At 46.7% G+C, this 10,774-nt stretch overlaps 1 long non-coding RNA gene and 1 other non-coding gene across 2 annotated transcripts; both read left to right on the top strand.

Moving 5' to 3' along the window:
• LOC126524784 (U2 spliceosomal RNA) lies at window positions 1-183 on the top strand. Its single transcript, XR_007598068.1, has one exon. It is a non-coding gene; the product is annotated as a U2 spliceosomal RNA (small nuclear RNA).
• A 6,007-nt stretch (window positions 184-6,190) lies between these two features.
• On the top strand, window positions 6,191-10,503 carry LOC129382974 (uncharacterized). The gene is made up of 3 exons (XR_011893155.1): window positions 6,191-6,389; window positions 10,096-10,300; window positions 10,400-10,503. It is a non-coding gene; the product is annotated as an uncharacterized lncRNA (long non-coding RNA).
• The last annotated feature ends 271 nt before the right edge of the window (window positions 10,504-10,774 follow it).

Genomic DNA, 10,774 nt, shown 5'->3' with positions numbered 1-10,774 from the left:
ATACATGGCCGACGCGGTTCAATGTGTGGTATCTGTTTTTATCAGCTAAATATGTGATAGGGCTCCTATTTGGACCGACAACATTAAACTTATTTTTGGAAATTGGCAGAGCGCTTGAAGCCTGCTTCACCTCCTCCGCGAGTCGCCTCGGTATTGCACATATTCGGGATCGCCCCATGGATGTTGCACACGCAGACGAAAAATGCATGGAACCCTAGCCGTATGCAGCTATGCTGTAAGAGATTTAACAAGGTAGCTGTGAATGTATTTCCCAGTTCGCCTATATCCAAGGGTGCAAAAATCAGCTACCTGTGTTATCATCTGATTTTTCTTTTTCACGTCCTGTTGGATATAAAGAAGAAGGTACGCCAAGCCGGAGCAGCCTGCAACATTTTTTGAGTACACTGGCCCCGGTTTCATACACCACAGGTGGTTTTCTACAAACATTGATTAACCCTTTAAATGTGCGTATTTGGAAGCTGCCACCTATTTCTGATGCGCGAAAGAGTCTATAGATAATCTATGATGACATCTACCCCAATAATGCAAAATTTCGCTTTCAAAATATATTAAATGGGCTATTGCAAGATGATTAATTGAGTTTAGGTACATATACAGTCATCGCAACAGACGCTGTGGGAAAAGACACTTCTGCCAAATTTATTGTCGCAGAGCGTTAGGCCGTCCTAACATGGCGTACTCAAGGTGACAAGCTTCACATCAGCATACTCCCGGTCTCGAGCCCATCTCTCTTTTCCTCTTCTTCGATGCGCCGCGCGAGCACGATTTCCAACATCCTCCGCGGCCAACAATGTCACTTGCACAGTTCCAAAGGACAAAGAAGTTGAACCGGTCTCGTGAGCTCTGTGTTGTCTGCCAGTCGGACTTTGCGTGCTCTAACGTACCCATCGCTCTCCTATAGATTTTGACAACTTTACCTAATTTCCAAAACGTAATGGGTGCTTTATTATCTCAAATAATGACAAGGTCATCATTCCTTAAACAGTTGTCAAGTTTCTGTGATCTGCTGTGCGCGCTTCTCAGTGTCAAGATGTATTCGTTATACCAGCGCTGCCAAAAGTAGTTTTGTTTTTGTTGTCTACATCTCCAGGCGCGCAGTGTGTCTGTGCAGCCTCCCGGGTTCTCGTTAACTTGCGCCTGTGGAAGGGCAGTGAGACGTCTACCTGACAAAGAGTGCGAAGGAGTTAGTACTTCCGCTTCAGTAGCATCATCAGAAATGTACGTGAGTGGTCTAGAATTTATCACTGCCTCGACCTCTGTTACTAAAGTTTGGAGCTGTTCGAAGCTAGAGAATCCTTTTCCTAGTGTTTTCCTGAGGCAGTTCTTGACTGTTCGAGTCATTCTTTCCCAAAATGCTCCCCACCATGAAGCGCGCTCAGCAATGAACTTCCATGTGATCTTACTAGATTCACAAACGTTCTGTACCTGGACATCACGTAGAAGTTCTAACGTCAGTTTAAGTTCGCGACTGGCTGCCTTAAATGTTAACGCATTGTCAGAATAAATTACACATAGCAAACCACGGCGCGAAATAAATCGACGAAAGGCCAATAAAAAGGAATTCAAGTAATGTTCCCAGTAATGTGAACAGCTCGCACTACAACACAGGTAAATACTAGAATGAATGCTTTCACAAAGCCGTTTCCCTTCACAAACACTAGACCAGCGAAGTCGACGCCCGTGAGTTGAAATGGATGAGACCTCGAGACTCTGTCGATCGGAAGCGGGGCTGTAGGAGCTGAAACCACTTTAAGACGAAACCTCACACAAACCTCGCAATGGACAAGACCTCTTTAACGCACTGGAGACCGCGCACTACCGAAAACATCACACGCAACTCAGTAAGTAACACCGACACCACTGTAAAGAAGGAGCCGATGTTCGCTGTCCACGATGAGGGGCGTACAGCGATGAATTGCGGGTAGGGGTACAGTACATTTGACGTTGTCCGAAGCAGCTACGTTTTCAAGGCGAGTCTTGATGCTGATAATGCCCTTGGCATGTTTGAACGGGTGAAGGTCTCGTATGGTCGACGTCTTGTCGAGAGCTTTGTCCGTTGTTAGTGCAGCAATCTCATTTGCAAAGCTTTGTGCTTGTAAAATCCTCAGCCACGTATCTTCGCTTTCTGAAATCTCCTGAGCGGAAAGTGGACCTTCTCTCCTAGTATTAGAACGTGCTGGGCAATTGTGAATGAACCTCTTCACCCAAGTCGTGATCCTAAGGACCGTCTTCCAGCGACTACATTTGGTGACATCTAATATAGGTTCAGGAGTCCTACTCAGGGCCATCAGAACCACTTCTTCTGCTGGTTTTCTTTCGTCGAGTAACACCTCAGCCGAGTTCTCATACCTCTCTTCTTGTCTTGGCCACGCTTGTTGGGGCGTATAATACACATTTTCTCATGACGTTTGGACGTCCTTGACCTTCTGCGCATGGTCATCCTTCTCGTACTGTCCGACTGCTTTGTAATACGCCTCCAAGGCTTCATCGTTAGACGAAAGCCTTCGAACTAACGAATACAGTCATGAAAGCGCGCGATTGTCTGTCATATCAGGCCCAGTTGATTTCCGTGGGAGCAATATACTTCATAGTGACCACCTTGTAATTTGATGGTTTCATTAAACTTCGTCCAAACATCCCCTTGTTTGGATGATGGCGTATCCACCATACCGATCGCTTCCATTTCCAAGAATCGTTGCAACGTGAAAGAAAGCTCTTCATTCTCATATGCGTCTACGCATAAAACACACATCTGACTGCTCGTTTGCCGACTAACTTTCCTTGTAAACGCCAAGGGCGCTTGAATAGTCCATCTGATATTCGTGTTGATCGCTACAAGAGATTGGTTTTAGGTGTCCCATTTCACTTCACATCAACTCGGCATGAGTTTACACATCTGGTCGGAACCAATCAAAAGACTTACTCCTGGTTCAGCTGTTACGCCAACGAAAACCACTGCGTTTGCTAGTGGATTGTCCTCCGCGACGATTACACGGAACAACTGGTCATCTGGTGGAACTTCGATCACGTCTTCGCAGATGAAAGGTACGACGATTGCTGCTATCTGTACTGATACATTCTTGTACTGGCTCCGAAGTGTTATGCTGACTACCTTAGCCCGCTGAGCATGCTGTGACCGAGCTCGTCCAAACGAGCTAATCACCAGATCTATATCTCGTATGGGAGATAAATTGAGCTTCTTACTGCCATCTTGCCGCAGAATTGTTCTCTGATTGCCATTGTCCAAAACACCGCCGACGTAACAGCATTGGGCCGGAGTCGTGAGTCAGGCACGGAACGTCTGTAGGAGAATCTCTGTAGCGAGTCAAGGCAGTGTACCGTTCGTTGCAACGTGCATGGCAACATCCAGCGTCTTTTGTAGTCCTGAAGAAGGCGATCTTTCGTTCACGCCAGCGTTGCACATCGTGGAAGCATGACGACGCTTGCATGCGGTACACTGGATCCTGTGACGACCGTCACGTGCAAGGTGTACTTGAAGCATCGACCATCTTTGCTGAGCTTGCTGCGTTTGTCTTCGAGGTAAACGTCACTGGTGCATCGTTCGGTCCTGTGGTGTTTGGCTGAACAAAAGAAGCAAGGTTCTGTTAATACTTCTGCCTTGTTGTGAAGAACCCTTACAGCAGGGGTCGACTACATATTGAAGCTCGGACTGTGTTTAGGACGTGTTTCGATCAGCTTTGGTGTTCTAATCTGAGCGCCCCTCTCTACATTCGACTTCTAGTGGAAGAAATTTCAGCAAACGCTCTAACTCCTGTTCCGGTCAGTGCTCACTATTGCTTGAGCCTACCGATGGCATAGCGGACTCGATGCTCCCGCGCTTGTAATACTCTGCTACCATATCTTGAGATTTAGCTTTAAGAAGTATTTCACTTAGCATCGAAGCGTAAGATGGAGCGCTCACCCCAAGGTTTGCGAGTCCTCGTCAGTTTAGTTGATTGTTGTCGAGCAACTTCCGCAAGGCTGTAACGTTGTTCGAAGATGTCACAGACCCGAGCATTCGTAGGTTTTCCAGGAGCTTCTGCTCGATCAACTTACGTTTGCCGTAGCGCTGCTTCAATATTCCAAGTGCATCGCTGTAGCTTGATTCCGTCACTTGGATACCGGCGACCGCTTGAACAGCAGCTCAGTCAAGTAGCGAAATCAGGTAATGCAAGCGATTCATGTCGGACAGCCGCGGGTTCTCTTGAATAGAATGAAGAGACATATCCCAGAACGGCTGCCATCTGGTGATCGTTCCGTCTAAACGTACAAGTTCTAACTTCGGTAACCTAGCGCCAAACTCACGCTGTGAAAGTGTCGTGTTCGTCGAGGAAGCAGACGCTTGGTTTCCGTCAGATGCGGTCGGTGGCTGAGTTGTCGCAGGCGAAGAGGAAACCTTGAGCATGTCGATATTGTGCTCGTGCAAGATCAGAGCGCTGGTAGCAGCGTCCTCATATTTCATGACGGAATCATAATCTGGTGTGGCTGGCTCGTCGGTCATGAGCGTTAAGTACGGATAACTCCGACTTTGTCGTCTTTAGCCGGCTATGCCGGACACGAAGGGCAGAAAGGTCGAACTGTCCGGATCGAATGATCTCGTTCACCTCCGCAATGATCCTCGTGTTCTGCGGTCGGCGAGAAGTCCGCTTGTTATTGATGAGGTCCATGACGGTCTGGCTGCAGCGGTCACTCCCAGACGAAGCCGCAAGTTGCAAAGGCACTGGCTGGCTTCCCGGGTTTCGGCACCAAATACGATGTGGGAAAAAACACTTCTGCCAGGTTTATTGTCGCAGAGCGTGAAGCCGTCCTAACATGGCGCACTCAAGGTGACAAGCCTCACATCAGCATACCCCCAGTCCCGAGCCACTCTCTCCCTTCCTCTTCTTCGATGCACCGCGCGAGCACGATTTCCAACAGACGCCTTGCAGTGTGGAGAAAAATCTGGAATTGACATTTTCGCTCCTGCTCTAGACTGCTCATTCTCAAACAGGATTCCGGAACTACTCGTCCGTATTTCAGGCTGAATTTCTACCTGTAGTATTAGCCTTACGGAAGCTAAGTTCATCGATATCGACGGTAGAGATAACGGATTCTGTATCTTTGTGTACATCGCTCACAACAAATAGTGGTGCTAGCCTATTACGTACACTTAATTTTCTAGTGCGTGGCAGCATAAATTTAATTAGATTACTTTGGGTGCCTCGTCATAGGGGATTATACATGAACGAGATGGCTGACAGTCTCGCGAGAGCGGCTCTCATAGGCCTGTGCCATCATTACTTTGGGCATCAACTTACCGAAATTCTACTAGTTACAGGAGATATGCAATTGCTCTAGACTTTTTGAATCCAGAGATAGCATATTTTTTTAGAATATCGAGACCTCCTATTCCCTTGGCACAAAAATTCCTTTCACACCAGCAAAACTGATGCAATTTTTACCCGGTTACGCTGTCGAACACCGTTATTAAACTTATATCGGCACAGCACTGGTCTGGCACCCTCCCCTCTGTGCCCATTCTGTGCAGTAGATGAAGCCATCGATCATTTCTTTCTTATTCGGCCGTCGTTTTTCTGCATTAAGGAAAGACATCTTAGATCCGCTCTAATGCAGTAATTTGGGCTTGTTGGTATGACATCGTAAGGCTTATAGCGCGTGAAAAGACAAGGACGAAAGGAGGTGACACACAGGCGCTAACAACAATCTTTATTTTGAGCAAAGGACCCAAACATATATACAACTTAGCAGGATGCATTGTTGAATGAATGAATGTTTGGTTTTTATTGGCGCAAGGGCCAGGTGTGGCCAAAGAGCGCCAAGCCAGTGTTGATGAATTCGCAGTGTTGTTATGAGTTCAATGAGGTTGATGAGACGCGGCTGTAAAGGGGCCTTAAAAATAGTCGCTCTAGAGTGCGCAAAATCTATCTGTTATAAGACTATGTAATGATAATGACATGTTCTATGAGCAATAAAGTCTATCGTGAGAGAATGACGCATTATAAAAGATATGCGAGATAGTAAAATTACCTGAAGCACTACTGCCTCGCCAGAGCCCTTGAAACACAAGGGCCTGGAGGCATATGCTATACAGTATGACTATCACAGCGGCATCCTCTCAAGAGAGGAAGCGCTACGAATGTATAGGACTAATAACGTGTAGCACAACATCTCTGAGGAAACCTAGGACACTGTTTGTATTAAAAAGCGGTTCTGGACCGAGAAACATTACAGGATGAAGAGGAATGTGTTGGCGGTATGCTAAGGAAAAATGTCTCCTTCTCTCAGATTCGGCTTTCCGACACTCCAGGAGGACGTGGAGCACGGTCAGCCTGTCCCCGCATCTGCCACAGGTTGGAGGGTCATTTCCGGTGAGTAAAAAGTTATGGGTGCCAAATGTGTGTCCTATTCTAAGACGACAGAATAGGACGTCTGTCCGGCGTGATTTTATTGCAGAAGGCCAGAACCCTAATTGTGGTTTTATTACGTGCAGCTTATTATTTGTTTCCCTGTCCCACAAGCGTTGCCAGTAGTTTCGCAGTTTCCTGCGCAAGAAGGGCCTTAGATCTGTGACAGGGACTGCAGCAGTAGGATGAACAGAATACGATGCAATTGATGTGGCCATCTGGTCCGCCAGAACGTTACCTTCGATGCCCCTATGACCCGGCACCCAGCATATGATGACATGCTGGCTACATATATACGCTTTACATAGGACGGAATATAGTTCATTGATTACTGGATTTTTGTGCTTACAAAATGACATCAATGCCTTCACAGCGCTTAGGGAGTCCGTATATATAACAGATTTTTTGAGTTTTGTTTTCCTTATATGCTTTACAGCCGACAGTAGTGCGTAGGCCTCAGCCGTAAAGATGCTTGTTTCCGGATGCAGTACATCGGATACCGAGAAGGATGGGCCGACGGCTGCATAGGACACGCCCTCGCGTGACTTCGATGCGTCTGTGTAGAACTCCGTGCAGGAGTGTTTGTATTGGAGTTCCCGGAAATGCATTTGTATTTCAATCTCTGGAGCGTGTTTTGTAACTTGCATGAAAGATATATCGCATTCTATGTGCTGCCACTCCCAAGGAGGTAGCAGCTTGGCTGGCTGCATTAGGCGGAGCTCGAGGAGTGGGACGTGCATTTCATCACTAAGCTCCCTCACACGCATCGAAAAAGGCCGTCTTACGGAAGGACGATTATGAAAGAGCGTAGCATATGTCATATCGTTAATGGTATTAAAACATGGATGTTCAGGGTTAGAGTGGACTTTCAGGAAATATGTTTGGCTAATGTATGTTCTCTGGAGATGGAGTGACCACTCATTTGATTCGACATACAAACTTTCAATGGGACTTGTCCTAAAAGCGCCAGTGGCCAGTCGAATTCCTAGGTGGTGAACCGGATCTAGCATCTTTAGCGCGCTCGGGGCTGCAGAATGATAAATCACGGCACCGTAGTCCAATCGTGATCGAATGAGGCTTTTGTGAAGATTCATCAAACATTTTCTGTCGCTGCCCCATGTTGTATGGGATAAAAGTTTCAGTAAGTTCATTGTTTTTAAGCATTTCACCTTGAGGTACTTTATGTGTGGAATAAATGTTAGTTTAGAGTCAAGTATGATACCTAAGAACTTGTGCTCTTTGTTCACAGGGATTTGCTGGCCATAGATTTCAATATTGGGATCTGCGACGAGGCCTCTCTTTCTTGTGAAAAGCACACAAGAACTTTTGTTCGGGTTCACTTTAAATCCGTTTTCGTCTGCCCATTTAGATACTTTGTTCAAGCCCTGTTGTACTTGCCTCTCACACACTGCAAGGTTGCAGGATTTGAAGCCTATTTGTATATCATCTACGTAAACAGAATAAAAAATGGCTGGCGGTAATGAAGCACGAAGGCTGTTCATTTTCACGATAAAGAGTGTGCAACTAAGCACACCTCCTTGAGGTACACCATTTTCTTGTATGAAAGGTCGCGACAGTACATTGCCGATTTTCACGTGGAAGGTACGTTTGGACAGATAGCTTTCTATTATATTTAGCATATTTCCACGGATGCCCATCCCCGACAAGTCTCGCAAGATCCCGTATCGCCACGTCGTGTCGTACGCCTTCTCCATGTCGAGGAATATCGATAAGAAGAACTGTTTATGTACAAATGCATCGCGGATATTTGCTTCAATGCGTACAAGATGATCAGTTGTGGACCGCCCTTCTCTAAAGCCACACTGATAGGGATCAAGCATATCATTCAGTTCAAGGAAATGTATTAGTCTACGATTAATCATCTTTTCGAATAGCTTACAAAGACAACTTGTTAGAGCTATCGGGCGATAACTTGCCGCCAAGGAAGGGTCTTTACCCAGCTTCAAGACGGGAATTACAATAGCTTCCTTCCATGAGGATGGGAGGTATCCGGCAGCCCAGATAGAGTTGAAAAGTGCCAGAAGTGTCATTTGTGTGTCTTCATGCAAGTTTTTAATCATGTCATAGATGATTCTGTCAGCTCCCGGTGCAGAGCTTCTACATGTGTTCAATGCAGCTTTAAGCTCGGCAATATTAAAAGGACGGTTATAAGGTTCATCCGGACGGCATTTACGATCAAGTGTCTTAAGTTCAGCTAATTGTTTATATTTGAGGAATGATTTTGTGTAATGTGTGGAGCTTGATACTTGTTCGAAGTGTTCACCCAGAGCGTTCGCCTGGTCCTCTAAGGTAGTCCCTTCGTCGTCCACTAAGGGCAGAGGGTGGATTTGTTGCCCCTTTATCTTTCGTACGCCATTCCATACTTTGGACTCTTGAGTATAGGAAGTGATGCCCGAGAGAAATCGCTCCCAGCTAGCCCTCCTTGCCTGTCTCCGTGTGCGCCTTCCTTCTGACTTTGCGAGCTTAAATTCTATGAGGTTTTCTGCTGTCGGGGAGCGGCGCAGCAAACCCCACGCTTTGTTTTGTTTCTTTCGTGCCAGTCTACACTGTTCATTCCACCAGGGTACCCGTCTTTTATAAGAGAAACCTTGTGTTTGGGGAATGAACTTTTCAGCTGCGTCGATTATAAAACAAGTAAAATATGCTACTGCATTGTCTAAGTTAAAATCAGTGATAAAATCTCGTGATAAGTAAGTTGCTTCCTTAAAATCATTCCACTCGGCGGAGGCTAGTTTCCATCGGGGTGTATGTAGGGGGCATTCATCTTGAGGCGTTGACTTTAACATTACAGGGAAGTGGTCACTTCCATAGGGATTTTTGATTACGTGCCATTGCAAGTCCGGGTAAATTGAAGCCGAGCCAATAGACAGGTCTATAGATGAATATGAATTATTATGAATATTATAATAAGTTGGCTCCTTCTTGTTGAAGAGGCATGCACCGGAGTTCACTAGAAAATTTTCAATTAAACGACCTCTCGCGTCACATCGCGAGTCCCCCCACATGGTGTGGTGTGCATTAAAATCGCCTGCGAGTATGTATGGGTGCGGAAGCTGGTCAATGAGTTTATAAAAATCCCTTTTTTCCAGATGAAAGTTAGGCGGTATGTATATGCAACATACAGTGATCAATTTATTAAAAAGAATTGCCCGAATCGACACTGCCTCCAGGGGCGTCTGAAGGGCGACCTGGTGACAAGCTACGGACTTGTCTACAACTATTGCTACACCGCCATACGAGGTATTCGCCTCGTTGCGGTCTTTACGGTAGATGGCGTACTGACAAAGAAAGTTTGTTTGTGTGCATTTAAGATGTGTCTCCTGAACACACAGCACCTTTGGGTTATGTTTGTGTAAGAGTTCTTTAATGTCATCGAGGTTGTAGATAAGACCTCTAATGTTCCAGTGTATTATTTGTGTAGCCATATTGTTCGTGTTTTTATGCTGTGTGTCAAGAGGAGTCAGGTTAGAGAAATGACTTACGGAGCCTTTTCAGGCCCCGTGATTATGGTACGGGTTTTGTCCTTCTTGGAGCGGTCGCGAGAATCGCGCTGCTCCCGAGGCGCTAGATGCGCCTTCTGGCTCGGGGTTGTGTCCATCGACTCCTGGGAGCCGCTGGACTTCCGCTCACTAGAGCGGGGTGTTTTCAGGGTAGGCCTTGCCTCGAAAAGCAGGGCCTTGGAGGCCACCAACCCAGAGGTCGATGGGCCCTCCTTCGGGGACGGCGCAGCAGCGCTGGCTGCTGACGCCAGGGGGGCTGGTGGCACGGCCGCAACCACGCTCGTTGTGGTCTGGGCCGGAGCCGGAGTCTGCTGCGACGCTGCCCCCTTGCGCGCCGCACCAGCATACCCTGAGGTATGGAAAAAGGAAACACGTTTCCGCGCTTCTTGAAAAGAGATGTTTTCTTTTATTTTCATTGTTATTATGTCTTTTTCTTTTTTCCATGTGGGACAGGTTCGAGAGTATGCTGCGTGTCCACCGTCACAGTTGGGACAGTGGGGTGTGCCATTACAGTTGTTGGATTCGTGTTCGTGGTCGCCACACTTTGCACAGGTTAGTCGGCCGCGGCAGCTTTGCGAACCATGGCCATACCTCTGACACTTGAAGCATCTACGGGGGTTTGGGATGTAAGGCCTGACTCGAAGTTTGGTATATCCTGTTTCTAAGGTTTCTGGCAAAACGCTGGACGCAAAGGTGAGGATGAGATGTTTAGTTGGGATATCTTGGTTGTCTCGCTTGATCTTTATTCTTTGCACCTGAATCACATTGTGTTCTTTCCAGCCCTCCAGGAGCTCTTCCTCGCTTAGGCTCAATAGATCTTCATCAGAT

Source organism: Dermacentor andersoni, chromosome 3 (assembly GCF_023375885.2).
Source record: "Dermacentor andersoni chromosome 3, qqDerAnde1_hic_scaffold, whole genome shotgun sequence".
Classification (NCBI taxonomy): domain Eukaryota; kingdom Metazoa; phylum Arthropoda; class Arachnida; order Ixodida; family Ixodidae; genus Dermacentor; species Dermacentor andersoni.
Note: the sequence above shows the minus strand (reverse complement) of the source record. Positions and strands in the feature narration are given on the sequence as shown.